The sequence below is a fragment of the Cupressus sempervirens genome, chromosome 2 (genome assembly GCF_028749045.1).
Source record: "Cupressus sempervirens isolate cs-2001-9-10 chromosome 2, ASM2874904v1, whole genome shotgun sequence".
Classification (NCBI taxonomy): Eukaryota; Viridiplantae; Streptophyta; class Pinopsida; order Cupressales; family Cupressaceae; genus Cupressus; species Cupressus sempervirens.
In genome coordinates, this window is record NC_143119.1 from 162,307,842 (window position 1) to 162,323,912 (window position 16,071).

Below are 16,071 nucleotides of genomic sequence, written 5' to 3' on the forward strand. Positions count from 1 at the left end.
AGCCTTAATGTGTTACATTTATTTAATACATGATCCCCCATAATTCCCCCTTTTAAATAAATTCTATTTATTTAAATCCTCACATCTCATTAGTTCTTCTAAACCTATGATTAAATTAAATCCTATTTAATTTAATCTAAAGCCTAGCCTAAAACCTAGCCTACACCCATCATTTTCATCCTTCTAAGCCTAATTCCTCATTTAATCCCACTTAATCATCCTAATCACTTTCCTAATTCCCCTCATTAGCCTAAGTGTGTTCTCACACATGTGTGAGAAGGCATGCTTCCACACTACTCTTGCACTCTTGTCTCCCACTCCTCTTCTCAAGTTTACTCACACATGTGTGAGCAAACTTTGAATATTTAACCACTTGCATGGCTTGCATGTCACCTTATGTGGCATCTACATGGATGCCACCTCACCAAGCCCTCCCTCAAGCCTATAAATAGAGGCCTTGTCTCAAGCATTTTCATCTCCCATTATTGCATTGTTATCATGTTGGTTTAAGATTTGAGCTTTCATTATAATTGAGCTTGCAGGCTAGGTTGAGCTTGCATAGTACCTTTCATGGTGATTTCTAGATGCATACTAACCATTTGGTAGCTGATTTAGAGTTTATTTGCATTGTTAGAGTAGATTTATGGCTTGCATTTCTCATCTCTATTTCGTTTGCATCTTAGTTTAGCTTGCATCATAGTTTAGATTAGTTTGTTGCATTTCATAACTTCATCTTTGAATGCTTTCAAGCATGGCTTTCTTCATAGCCATTGTTTGAGGTGTTCTTCATATTCATGTAGCATAGGTTCATAGTTGCATTCCTCACATTTTCACTTCCACATTCAAGAGATTCAAACTTTAGTTATGTTTGGGAGAGCACACCAAACATATCTCCAATCTTAACACTCCAACAAGGCCTCTTATGGGTGCCTTTGTTGAGCTATAGAGGGTGCTTGAGGACTTGGCTTGATTGGCTGCTTTGAGTTGCAAAACTCAATCAAGCATTAGTTTGTTTGTTATTTCATTTGGTGAACATTTGATGCATATTTTGGTTTGAACTAATGTTTTCTTGTTGATTCCAACTCTCTCCTACATATCCTCCACAATTTCCTCCTTTCCATCACCCTTCAAGGTGTGTGCCAATTACAATCTTTCCACCTCCTTCATCTACCCATTCACAAGTCTTCCAACCTAGCATCCATCAACCATATCTTCCTCCCACCCATTTCACCCCCTTAATCCAAACTTTTTCATAAGTCATTGTCCTCCATTCACTATCTTACCAACATCTATGAGAAAATAGTAAAAAATCCTTGAAAAAAAAGAAAGAGACATAGATATCAAGGGATCCCATCCATGTATCTAGATGCTTGAGTCCTCCCTTTCTATCCCATGTCTTCCACTTCCACTTATCCATCCATTCACTTTTTCTTTTCCACTTGCACTCTACACTGGGGGCAAGCTCCATCCATACCACACTTCCATACATATCTTCCATACTTCCATCTACCATTCATCATCCATTTCCATCTTTGATCTTGACTATCATTTTCCTTCGATCCATCCATATGCACTTGACATATTCCTTGGCTTTATCCATACATTCTGTTATATATTTCCATAATCCTTTCATATCTTTGATCTTGACATGCTATCCATATCTTGCATTCCGTAGTCCTTGTCACGTTCATCCATTTTCCATCCATACACCTACATACTTCTATCCTTCTTCCATATGTCCTTGATCTTGGTTATCCCTTCCATCCCATCCATTTCATGTTCCACATTTCATCCATACTCTTCATATAAGTATCCCTTTCCCATACCCTCCCTCCCATATCCCTTCTTCATTCCCCTTTCATACCCATGCTTGTGATCACTATTAGAGGCATAACAACAAAATGTTCATATGCTTTGGCAGAGCACATGCCTTCTCTCCTCCATACGCTAGCCTTCACACCATCTTTCCATTTTCATGCATCCTTTCCCACCATATTTTCTTCCATTTTCCTATCCTTGGTATGGGGCATTTGGAGTCCTTCAAAACATGGTCCTGGGCTCTGCATTTTCCCTCATATCCTTTCACCACTCCTTTCATCCACCAACTCATGTTGTTTTTCCTCCATTTACCATCCCTTGGTTATCCCTTGTCATTGGTTCTAATCCATTCCACCTTCCATCAATTTTCACTTCTTCCAATCCATTCAATCAATTCATTTCTCCTCTAATCTAATCATATTCCCTTCTTCTAATCATTTCATTCAAATCAATGCCATAATCATTTGCTTCATTTTTCCATCTATTTGCATATCCCTTGATCAAATTTCTAATCTTCCATTAAACACACTTTCATCTAGAGAATATTTAGCACTTTCTCTCTTGCATTCCCCTTCAATTCCAATTCAGTTCTTCCATTATCTTATCATTTCTTATCAAAATTCTTCTATTTATCTCATGATATTGAGTTTCACCCCATCAAACTGAGCTTATCAAATAGTGATTGCGAACAAACTTACACAAATTCACACTAAGACTAAATGATTCGAGAACCTTATTCCTTTCACACTATTGCCAGTGAATAATCATAACCATTTCAATACAATCCAATCAAACAATCAATTTTTGCCTTACAGGATGAATCCTTCCTACACAGGCTTAACAAATTTCACTATCAAAATCAAGTTCATGGCAAGAACTATGGATTGAACGACTACTTGGTCATATGGTCTTTTTGGTGATTTTATCTTTGTGTGTCAGCGATAGCCTTCCCAAGTGTGCCTTGATCTTCAATATTTTGGTATCATTTGAATGGTTTACCCTGATTACACATGTCATTTTGCAATATGATCTATTTTCATGATTCTTTAGCACATCTATGTTGATTTAGAGTTATGGTTATGCATTGCTCACTGGGGGCAACTGGTTAGCACACTTTCCACCAAGATCCCTAACAAGACTTTGGGTGTGCCCAAACCTCTCCAATGTGTATATGTCATTTGTTCCATCATGACTATGAAACCTACATCTATTGTGTTGAGAATCTAGTCCATGCAAAGGAATCTTGTCATCTACGCTTCTATAGCATCTAGTGCATAACTCCTCTTGCAATATCAAACTAAGGTGTGCTCTCCCATATGAACATAATTGAATCTCATGCATTCATGTAGTTAACATGCATTTAGATTAATCATTATCCAACTCACCCTGCTTCATTCCAATCTTACCAGCAAGTCATGCAAGGCCTTCTTGTAAGCCTTTTTCCTTCCCTTTTCCTTCTTGTGTCTATTTTCGAGAAAATGGGACAAAATATATTCCTTTTTCATCCCATTTCCTCAAGGGAGCACCCTCCTCCCCTGTCGTCACTTTGACATAACTCCTAGGACTCCTACCTTCTCTGGGGCAACCTATATTTTCTTCTTCTTTGATATGATGCCATCCCAACATCACATCAAAGAGGGGCAAAATGTAGATGCTTAAAATTGTCCCAACAAACTACATTAATTTATTTAATATTGCCCTTGACATTATAATTAATTATTAATTAATTAATTATATTTGTCATGTTCTTCTACCTATTTAATTAAATTTATTTGATTAAGTAGGTTTACTTTCCTAAGGTATTTAAATTTAATTTAAATACTTCTAGCCTTAATGTGTTAATTTTATTTAATACATGATCCCCCATAATTCCCCCTTTTAAATAAATTCTATTTATTTAAATCCTCACATCTCATTGGTTCTTCTAAACCTATGATTAAATTAAATCTTATTTAATTGAATCTTAAGCCTAGCCTAAAACCTAGCCTACACCCCTCATTTTTATCCTTCTAAGCCTACTTCCTCATTTAATCCCACTTAATCATCCTAATCACTTTCCTAATTCCCCTCATTAGCCTAAGTGTGTGCTCGCACATGTGTGAGAAGGCATGCTTCCACACTCGTCTTGCACTCTTGTCTCCCACTCCTCTTCTCAAGTTTACTCACACATGTGTGAGCAAGCTTTGAATATTTGACCACTTGCATGGCTTGCATGTCACCTTATGTGGCACCTACATGGATGCCACCTCACCAAGCCCTCCCTCAAGCCTATAAATAGAGGCCTTGTCTCAAGCATTTTCATCTCCCATTATTGCATTGTTATCATGTTGGTTTAAGATTTGAGCTTTCATTATAGTTGAGCTTGCATGCTAGGTTGAGCTTTTCCAACATTTTCTTCTTGCACTCTCTTCATGTTTACTAATATTTCATTTAGACCTTTTGGGGGATGTTCTTTTATGTCCTCAAACTTCTTCTTGTTAAGAATCATACACCTTATTTTTGCATTTTCTAGCTGAAGTTTGTCCATATTGGTGTACAAGTCATAAATTTTATTAAACTAAACAAAATTACCTTCATTATTTATTGCACTATTCAACTTGTGTACCTTAGTATTCCAAGGTTTTTTTTCTTTCTAACTGCACTTTCTAACTTTCCTTTCTCTTCTTGTATTTGTTTGACTTCTCAGGTGACTCTACCTGACCTTGCATCTTCGTACCTTCATAGGTCATTGAGACCTTTTGTCTCTTCCCTGGCCTAACTGGCATCTACTTTACTCTTTTTTGTATGTGCATCTCTAATTGTTCTTGTTTAATCTCTACCAATCTATTTGATTTCCTTTTGACCTCCTCATTGCTCACTTCTTATTCTTCCCCACTAGATTCCATTGATGGAATTATTGATGCTCTCTTAGGTTGATCTTATGCCACAACTGCATATGGTATAGCGAATGGATGCTTGAGGTTCAACAACTATTATGTCTTTTTTCAAAGGGTTTGCTAGCAAAGTTCCTACTGTTCCAAGTGTAGCTACAAACATAATTCTTTCTTTTTCACTTTTCTTGATTCCTGCCACTGTATGCATCACAATTGATGCTTCTTCTGGGGTCATCTATGTTTCTTCCATGATGTTTTTCATGGTTACCTCAACCTTCTTCTTAGCTAACTTCTCAAGATAAGCTTGATAAGTCATCTACATTATCTCCTCAAAAGCTCTAAATATATTGAACTCTTCATCTCTAGCTAACTTTATAAATACTTCCAGATATCCTTCAACTTGTTCTTCAGAAAATTCATATCCAAGTGGCTCAACATATGTTATTCTAGGTTCTATTGCTTCTATGTAGGTAAAGTTAGTATCAACCATAAAACATATGTCATCCTTGAATTTTCTTACTACTGATGGTGGTATTCTATACCTCTTCTTCATCTTAGCTTAGAATAATGGAGTACACATGATGTAGTTGAGAAGGAACAAAGTTGAGAAGAGCTAGTAGCTATGGCTTGGGAAACAAGGAGATTGCTTGGTAGCTTGCGAGCACAAGTTTAGATCTTGTTGGAGGTTTCTACCAGAGTGTTGTTATTCTATAGATATGAACTAACCAGGGTTTGGGTTGGATCTTGTGAGATCTTGCAGAACTATTACTTTCTTTGTATTTGGTTGTAACTGGGAAGACCTTACAACCCAACACATTGCATGTAATCAGTTGTTTTATGAATAAAGAGTTGAGTTTGGTATTAGATCTTGTATTTTGTGTTATCTTTTCACTGTGTGGTTATTTCTAGGAACTAGATCACCTCAATTGAGGGTTCATTTGGTTATGCATTGCATTAGGTGGTATCAAAGTAGGAGTTCCTGATCGTGTCGACATATCGCTGAAAGTGAGGCAGTTTGCACCAGGGCCTCGGTTGTGTAACAATTTGATCTAGTTGGAGATTTGTTGTAGAGGGTTTGTGAAGACCTTATAAGATGCCTCTAAGAAGGTTAGACCCTAGGGAAATTTTAGATCTTTGTCATGTAGTGGAGAAGAAGATTTCAGAGACATTTTCTTGGTTGGAAACTAGTTTGACTGATCGAGTTAAGGAATGGATAGTTGAGTTTCACAGAGATTTCTAGAGCTCGATTCTGCCAATCTGGAAGTGATTTGTCTAGACAATTAGAAGACTTGTTTGAAAATGAAGAGAGAATGGCAAGGTTGATGTGGAGGTTGGTTTTGTTGATCAATTTATGAAGTCTATTGCAAAACCTATAGAGCAACTTGTGGTTGTTGCTGAAGAGGTTCCTAACCTTGTTGATGTTGGGATAGAGATTTGTTTTCATGATTAGTTGGTTGAGCCTAACATATAAATTGAAGAGAACTTACTCGTGGACAATATGGTTATTGTGGGTGATGATTTACATGTTGCAGAGCATCTTATTGTAAGTAGTGAGATTGTTGATGTTGGGATTTTTGCAAGTGTTGAAGAGGGCTTGCATATTGTTTCTGATGTGGATTTGGTTTTCAATCTACATTTGTTTCTCTGAATGTGGAGTTTAATGCACTTATAGATAGTGGTGATAAGCTACATGTTGATTGGTTAGTGGTGATACAAACAATTCGAGTGTTTGGATGGATGCCGTAGATGTGGGTGATTTTTGGATTTTCTCTTTTGTTTTTCATGGATTGGAAGCCTTTGGTAAAGGTGAAGAGGATGTCTAGTTTTCATGAAGAAAAAGTGTGGGAAACACTTTTCTTTGTATTGTTGGAGTCTGATGTAGGGGTATATGAGGTTCCTAAAGATTTTAACATTTTTGGTGGAAGGCTGGAGGTGCTCGGTCATCACTGTGGTATTTCTTTGTTGGAGACTTGATCAAATGGTCTTGATGGAGAAGCTTGGCATTAATTTGAAGTGTGTTACTTGGTTGAGGAAGTGTTGCTCAATCATTATTGGGTGTGGTGTTAATTGAAGAGCTCATTCGCTAAAGGATCTTGATTGTGGAAGGCACTTGTTCACTAAAGGAACTCAACGAAGCTTATATTTCTTAGCATATACTATGTTTCTCAACTTATACTACATTGCATGACATGTGTTGAGGTGCTTGACATGTATTGTTTCTAGGCGATGCTTGGTGAGTTTGCTGATGCTCGACAGTCTGTTGCATTGTATGGAGTTCTTGTGGATTGGATTGACCAACTTGGTGCATTTAATGCATGTAGCATGTGATCATAATGTAGGAGCATCATAAGTGTAAGAGCAATCTTGCATCACCCAAAAATATTTTCTCTTTATTTCTTGAATAAGGGTTGTCTCAGTGTAGAGTTGTTGCTTCTGGAGGCTTACTAGTTAGTAAGTAGTCATACAAGCTCATAATATCCTAATTTCAGAGGTGGGTGTTCATCTTGGATATATCAGCCTGCTAGTTGAGGCTTAGTGCCATATCATGAGTATTCATGGATTTATTGCAAATTTTTGGTGTGCAATTTTGGTATGAAAACTTCAAGCTCACCATTGAAGGCCTAAACATGCTCAGATGAGGCCCAAAAATGCAATTGATGGGTGCTTCCATTTATCCAATCTTGTACATCAGTAGCTAAGGATTTTGAAAAGTGTTTATAATAGCCAATCAGAGCAACAGTTCGCAGTTATGTCCTTCCAATGTTGGGACGATCAAAAATTCCAAAATAAATGTCAAAAATGTATTTAGCTAACTTTATATGTATTGTTAGGGTCTGTCAACCCTAGGTATTAAATATGAGAGTTTAGAACCTTCTCGGGCGGCATAAAATTATCTATTTAAGAAATTCTTGTACATTGTCTAAGATAACTCTTGGTGATAATTTTTGCAATTTTGAGAGTTTAGAACCTTCTTGAGCGGCATAAAATTATATATTTAAGAAATGTGTGTACATTGTCTAGGATAACTCTGGGTGATGGTTTGCAACTTTGTCTTGCAAATTACTATAATGAAGGTGCCCATGTGGGTTAGCATATTGTAATTTTGAATTTTGTAATTCCACATTTGTGGCAATAATAGAAGCTCATATTTTGTTCTCGCAAATTGTTGTTATTTCGTTATTTTTGTTATGTGTTTCAGGTATTAAGGGGAGCACCCTTCATCAGATCATGATGTGGAGCAATTATGGGAGGTTTGTGTGGACCTATTTGGGTCTTGATTAGTTGTCCTAGGTATATTTAATGGATGTTGTAAGCCTTCTAAGGCATTTGGTATTTAATATCTATTGTAGGCCAACTTGTGGCTCAAATATGCATTTAATGTAAAGGTATTAAAAATTGTAACTTTCTAGGCCAACTTGTGGCTTAGTTGGGTATAAGTAGAGGGTATTGTGGAGCCTTGAATCATTATTCATAACATGGAGGAAGTGTGGAGTAGTTGAGAAGGAGTGAAGTTGAGCAGAGCTAGTAGTTGTGGCTTGGGAAACAAGGAGATTGTTTGGTGACTTGCGAGCACAAGTTTAGATCTCATTGGAGGTTTCTATTAGAGTGTTGTTAAGCTACATATTTGGACTAGCTATGGTTTGGATTAGATCTTGTGAGGTCTTGCAAAATTATTACTTGCTTTGTATTTGGTCGTAAGGCCTTATAGCCTGGCGCATTGCATGTAATCAATTGTTTTATGAATAAAGAGTTGAGTTTGGTATTAGATCTTGTATTTTATGTTGTGTTTCCATCATGTGGTTATTTTTTGAGAACTAGATCACCTCCATTGGGGGTTCATTTGGTTATGTACTACATCACAAACTATGCATGTGAACACTTTAGCTTGGAAAAGATCTATTACATTTGGCTTAAAGAGGAAATGGATTTTTTTGGTGACATTTTCATTCTCGAGGATTATGCAAAGAGCTACTATTCAAGAAAAATGTGCCTCAAGCAATAGCTCATAACTTTTAGATGCACACATTATAAATTGTTTCTTTTAGCAAAAGAATGAAAATCCCCCAAATGTTAACGACATTTTCAAAAAAGAGGAAATAGTTTTCTCTGTAATTGAGCTTCTCTAAAGTCATCAAGAGGTTTTTGTTTTTATCTAAAGTTCATACAATTATTTTGGAATATTTTGGCATTAATGAATTTTTTCAATAACTAAATACCAAAAGATTGTTTTTTTGAACATTTCAAGTACCACTGTCTAAATATTTTACTTCATCGATCGATTCACCTTCCTAATCTATGTAGGTTTCTTCCAGATTGTATTCCCCCAAATTCTTGATTTGTATATGTGGATGAAGATTTTTACCTAAAGATTGATTGAATATAATATCAAGGGTTTAGACTACACACAAGAAATTTGATGGAATATTCAATCAGCCCTCCTCATATTCTCTACCACAAATTTGGCATGGATCGGTTGGTTTAATCAACCTGTACTATAAAATCATTGCCACAACAAATCAATGTCATATAAAAGTTTGATCTGGCCATAATCTATTTTGCAGATCTAACTACACATTTCATTTTTGTATATCCAAAATGGAGGAACTATGATATTAAACTTTTGAAATCCATATTATGCAAGAATGGCTTTAATAGGTGATTTATCTACAAGCATAAGCACAAAAATTGTCATGTTTATCCAGCCAATGACAATAGACGATGAAAACAACCTCGGGCACCATCTTTTGGATTTGGTGAAGCTCTCTAGAAGAAGAAGCCTATCGACTTAAAAAAAATCACAAGTCGTACCTTATTTTTAATTTATGGTAGGTAAGTGGAAATCCTCAAAGATGCTTTTTTTTGGGTTGAGGAGTTAGGAACTTGATAGGGGCCTACACATGAACCTCTTTAGTTTAGGGCCAAGGACTTAGAAGCATCCACACCATCAAAACCACTTGGGGCATGCTTCGACTAACCTCATCCCTTATGGTGTTGGGCCTTGCACTCAACAAGACTTGATCCCTAGTGGACTCTTTGTGAACCATTCAACTTCACCAGTAGACCAAGGGCCTTTCAACCTCAAAGATTCCTTTTGAACAAGTTTATTTTATGAGAAATAAAAACCAACAAAAACACGAGAATCGTAACATTGAGAGTGTTCAACGAGCATTGACATTGAATTGAGTAAGTTGCAAGAAAGAAGTACATTTCTTAGGATTTTGAGCTCCAAAATGGTTGCTCCTTTTTTCTTTATTATACTTTTCAATGTTATTCTTATTCCTTTCCTTGTTCACTCCTCCCATTCTTTGCATTATCCTCACAAAGCAATGTTACAGATGAGTAGGCTCTCTTGGCATTCAAGTCTGCAATCGACTATGGTCAATTTGATTCTTTCTCAATATGGACTCCCAATGTCTCATTATGCAGCTAGAAAGGTGTCTCTTGTTCTCACTGCATGCAAAGAGTCATATCTCTCAACATCTCCGACATGGGTTTGGTAAGTACAATCTCCCCTTCACTTGGAAATCTCTCTTTTCTTAGGATTCTTGTCCTCAGTCAGAATAACCTTGGTGGTCATATTCCCTATCATTTGGGAAGCCTTACTCACTTGAATGTCCTCTTCTTAGATAAAAATCAGTTGGACATTTCAATTCCATCTTCACTTGGTACTTGCTATAGTCTAGTATACTTCTCTCTTGTAGGAAACTATTTGAACGAAGATATTCCTTCAACTTTAGGTTTTTTTCCAAATTTATGTTTCCTTCTATTCAATCAAAATAAATTGACAAATAGAATTCCTAAAACCTTAGGAAACATATTTTCTTTGAAATATATAGATCTGGTTGAGAACAATTTAGAGGGGAATATTCCTTGGGAACTGGGTTCACTTTCTCAACTTGGTTACTTGAATTTGGGTGTCAATCATTTTAATGGACCAATTACTTCCTCCTTATCAAATTGCACTTCTTTGGAGTCATTAACCGTGGCTATAAATCATTTATCTGGAAAGATCCCATTGGAGTTGTTCTATAAGACTAACCTCTTGACAGGGTTGTATATGGGTACTAACAATTTCAGCATTAGGATTCTCGTCACTCTCTTCAATTATTCACAACTTCAATTTATCGACTTAAAGAGTAATCACTTGAGTGGAATAGTGCCTTAAAAGTTGAAAAAGTTGACTAGACTTAGGATTTTTTCATTCTAGGGTAATCAATTTGTTAGTGGTAGCACTAGAAGCCTACATTTCTCACTTCTCTTATCAATTGTTCTTTACTCATATCAATGGACTATTCACATAATCAATTCGTAGGCCTCATAGCCTCATATGTAAGACAACTTTTTACAAATCTTGAATTTTTAAACTTGTAATCCAATAGAATAGCAAGAGAAATTCCTCAGTAGATTGGAAACCACACCAATTTGATTCTACTGGATTTAAATGAAAATATTTTGACATGTTCCATTCCTTTTGCAATCAGTAGGCTCCAAGGGTTGAAAAGACTATCCATGGGTTTGAATAATTTACAAGGAAACATCCCAATGGAGATTGGTTTGCTGAAGAACTTCGGGAGTCTATATCTTTCTAATAATAGCTTATCTAGAAATATTCCAGACACCATTACATACCTCCAACAGATAATACATCTATTGCTTGATGCCAACAAGTTAACAGGAACTATTCCTTCAAGTTCGGGTGAATGCACAACATTGGAATCACTTGATCTCTCATACAACAAGATCCATGGACACATACCTCCACAGGTGGCAGGACTTCCAAATTTACTTTCATTCAAGCTTTCGAATAATTTCTTCTAGGGGCCTTCGCCAGTAGAACTTGACAAGATGGATAAAGTTAAAATTATAGATATTCTAGAAAAAATAGTTAACAAGTTACATTCTAGGTACAATAGGGAGTTGTTTAGCACTTGAATACCTGAACTTTTCTTTCAATAAACTCTAAGGTCTAATCTAGATTCTCTAGAGAAACTCCAACAACTGAAAGTCGTAGATTTCTCTTCCAACAATTTCTCAAGAAGAATACCATTGACTTTAGAAAATATCAAAGCACTTCAACATCTTAACTTTGTTTGTAAACAAGTTGTTAGGAGAAGTCCCAAAAGATGGCATTTTCAAAAAGCTTAATGCAACTTCATTTGCTGCAAATGTTGACCTCTGTGGTTATTGGGTAATGTTACCACCATGCTCTTCCCCCAAAAATAAAATTTTTACACATCTAAAAATTATATTAATACCCATTGGGTCTGTAGTATTTATTGTATGGTGTGTGATCATATTTATCTTGTGGAGATGTTATTGCAAGACACAATCTAAGATCTTCAAGCCCTTTGAAGTGGGCCCTCAAATTTCATTTCAAGAACTTGTCAGTGCAACTGATGGGTTTAATGAGGCCAACTGATTAGGAGTTGGTAGCTTTAGAAAAGTGTTCAGAGGCATTCTCAATGATGGTACAATGGTTGTTGTAAAAGTTGTCAATGTTGTGGATGAATATGCCTGCAAAAGTTTCGATAGAGAGTGCAATATTTTGGGAAGAGTTTGACATAGAAATCTTCTTAAAATCATAACCTCTTATTCATTTCTAGATGTGAAAGCCTTAATATTTCCTCTTGTGGCAAATGGTAGCCTAGATAGGTATTTATATCCTATGGGAAATGGTGAAGTAAGTTCTCAAGGTCAACTATGTCACTTGGATTTGATTCAAAGGCTTAACATAGCATTGGATGCTGCACATGGAATAGAATATTTTCAGCATCAATGTTTTGTGCAAGTCATCCATTGCGAGATCTAAAGCCAAGTAATGTGCTTCTCGGTGAGGACATGACACCATATTTGATAGATTTGGGAATTTCAAGATTGTGCCTAGAAAATTCCATTAATTCAAACACTTCTACACACACCCTCAAAGGATCCATTGGATACATAGCTCTAGGTTTAAGCTTGAACTGTTATATGAACTTTCATTTTTTTGGGTAAAAATAGTGAATATGAAGTATTATTATGAATGTCTTGAATGCAGAGTATGGAGTAAGCATACATGTTACTACCAAAGGAGATATTTACAACTATGGAATAATGTTACTAGACATTATGACTAGACAGAAGCCAATCGACGACATATTTATAGAAGGAATGAACATGCATAAATGGGTGAGCAGATATTTTCCAAATGCAACAGAAGAAATGGTTGACAAAACTTGCTGAGTGTTTCCCTAAATAACAATAATGAAAATAAGGTATTGAACTACCTCAAGTAACTCATCTGTGTGGGTTTTCTTTATACAAAAGAATCCCCAGAAGTTCGAGTAACTATAATTGACATTGTAAAAATATTGCATATAATCAAAGATAGTTTTCTTGGAGCTGCTTCAACTACAATATTTTAGATAGAGTTGTCATCATTGCTAAATAGAAAAATGTTGATGGCAATGACGATGAAACCCAAAGTTCTTCATTCTGAACACAAAATTACTTTGTTATAGTGTGACTACTTTGTAATACTTTGTGTTCTTGTGAGTCTAGTATTTTGTTCCCCACTTTCAATAGTTTGAAAACTTTGCAATAGTTTTCTACTCTCATGAGTCAAGTCTTCTGTTAGAGAAATTTTAATGTAGAAATTTTATTAATAGCTTCAAGTTATGGTGATTCTTTGGTAATATGTAATAAGAAATTTTAGTATTACTAGTAAATATTAAAATGAGCAAAGAAAAGATTAACATGGAAACTTAGAAGACAAAATACAAGAACACAGATATTTATCATGGTTCAATGAATCTTGCCTAAGTCCACACTCTAGTAAGAAATTACTATTAATGAATAAACAATACGATTACATGGGCTGAATACAACCATTATAAAGAGCTCTTGAATAAAAAGAGTTGAGGGAGAACAAACAATCATGTGACCGTTGGGCTTCATATCCCAACAATCTCCCCCATGAAGCTTAACTAGCACATCCATGCATCGTAGCATCCCCTGTTACCTTTTTCAAATCTTAGAGGACAATGAAGCCTTGAGAATATCTCAAGGTTGCTAGACTCTGTTAGATGAATCTTCTCCAAGTCACATCAGAATTATAAATATCTTCTTATTGATACCGAGTATTCTCCTGTGTTCTGAACCTGAAACAAGATGAGGACAGTCCACAAGAACTACATAAATTGGGCTCATAATAGTATCCACAAATGTACAAATATCGTCCTTGTTAATCCCATCAGGTACTCCCACTACATAAGACTCAACCACCAACATCTAGGCCTTACTACTCCCATCCTCCACAAACTGGTTCAGCATCGCCTTCGAATGATAATTTCTCATCCACTACTCGCGCCCAAGAATCTGAAAACTTTTTAAATGGTGCGTAGGGTCGAGAAGCTTCAGGCGCTCAACACTAGTCGTCACTTGGAGGTCCATAATGAAACTTACCTCTCTCACACTGCCCACACCGCCATGACCACGTTCAATATTGCAGCTCCTGACAAGGTGCTTATTCGTTTGTGTCTTCTCATAGTGGCTCGCTACCAATACCAATAGTGAAGGATTGGTAATGGTAACGAACACCATAATGTCCTCTTTAAGCAAAAGTAACATATCAGAATTCTTACTATCTGTGTAAATTATAGGAAGTGATTGTTGTTCCACGAACAGGAATTTCCCAAATTTGGTGATTTTTCCAAGGACTTGGCGGTTAATGCAATCTTGCATATAAATGGTTATTCCTGATTGTGCCTGCATAGGATCCAGAGCGGATGTTTGGCATGAAAATATATAATAGAAGACCCCCCTCCGTGTTTTATTCATCTCATCATTAGCTACTTGCGTTCCCTTCCCTGTCAGCCATGATTCCTGCAAGCCTACTTCTACGAAAGGATTTGTGTCTAATTCTTCAACTTCCTCTTCTATGGAAGAATTCCAATCGATTGCCAAAATGTCATTTTGTGGAATGGTATTCTGTTGTTGCTTGCTATTTTCCGTGCTTGGAGTTTGCAAGCTCTTGACGACTATTTGACTTTGCTCGCCCATGATATAATCTGCTCGCCCTAGACTATTGCTTTTCTCTAGTGGGCACTGCTTCCAAGCCAGTATTCCGCATTCCATGCAATCTCAGACAGTAGCAATAGCCTTTGGTTGCTGAAATAGGAATAGGAAATTAGAAATATGTTTTTTATTTTTTTGTTTGGCGTGTCAAAATTTGGTATAGAGAATAAAAATAGTTATTAGAATAATCATTCCTGTTTTTAATATTCATTCTTATTTTCAATTCTTATGCCTGCAATCAAATAGACTCTAAAATATTTGCGTTCTCCAAAAACTCTTCTAGCTCTAGGTTTCCTATCACCAAGTCTCCATTAAGATTGGGCATGTCCACCCACAAAAGCAGAACATTTTAAATATTTGCGGGCCATTTGCAGAACTTGACCATCAAATGATGACTTCTGCACAGATGTTTTTTCCCTTTGCCAAATTGGTGACTGGGTCTCTACATCTCCCCAACGTTCCAAATAGCAGCAATGGGGTGTTTGGATCAGAAGGATCACCAAGCATGGGATGTAGACCTTCATCCAATCATATATGTCTCGCCATCGGCTGCATGGGAGACCTTCCAAGCCTGAGTGAGGTGGACTCCATGCAAGAGCCCCACTCGGGGCCTTTCCCTGCCCCTCCTCATCCACACCTGCTTCATACCACCTTCGGTCATAATTGTGATGGTGTCTGCGTGGTCTATACATCTGCAAATTCTCTGCAGGATCCTCATCTCTCAGTACACCATTTGACCATAAGCCTATGCCATTAAGGACCGTAGAGATATCACCTTTTATCGGTGCCCTACCCGCATCCTCCTAATCTTCAGCTTGAGCAATAACTTTGGTGGCATACATACCTTTTCTTTCAACTGTTTCTTCTATCATGTCAGACACGTCTTCTGTCCTTTCATCCCCTTCACCTTCTTCTCTCTCAACAAATTTCTCATCTGTCCTTTCATCTTCTTCTACTCTAAACTTGACATGCTCTTCAAAGTACTGTAATAATTGCAGCATCTTATGAATTCTAGATGCAAAATTATTTGTATCTTTGAAGTTGGAATCAGAAATAAGAGAAGTCATTTTATAATATGTCAACATCAGGAACTTTTCAGACTCATCAGTCTTATCTTCTCTTGTTCACTTCTGCAATTCTTCTGTGATGATTTTCTTATGCACGCTTGTGCGCTCAAGAATTGCATTAAACTCAGATTTAAGAGCTTTCAAATTTTCTAGTTCAGCTTCAGGCTTTTATTCCCAGTCATCCCACCAGTGCACATGGTAGATTCTTTTGCTCTTACTAGACATAACCTCATCCTCAACCAAATCCAAATTGCCAA

General features: G+C 36.6%; 1 pseudogene; it reads left to right on the forward strand.

Moving 5' to 3' along the window:
• The first annotated feature begins 9,922 nt into the window (after nt 1-9,922).
• Nucleotides 9,923-13,170, forward strand: LOC149571550 (uncharacterized; annotated as a pseudogene).
• Nucleotides 13,171-16,071: the final 2,901 nt, after the last annotated feature.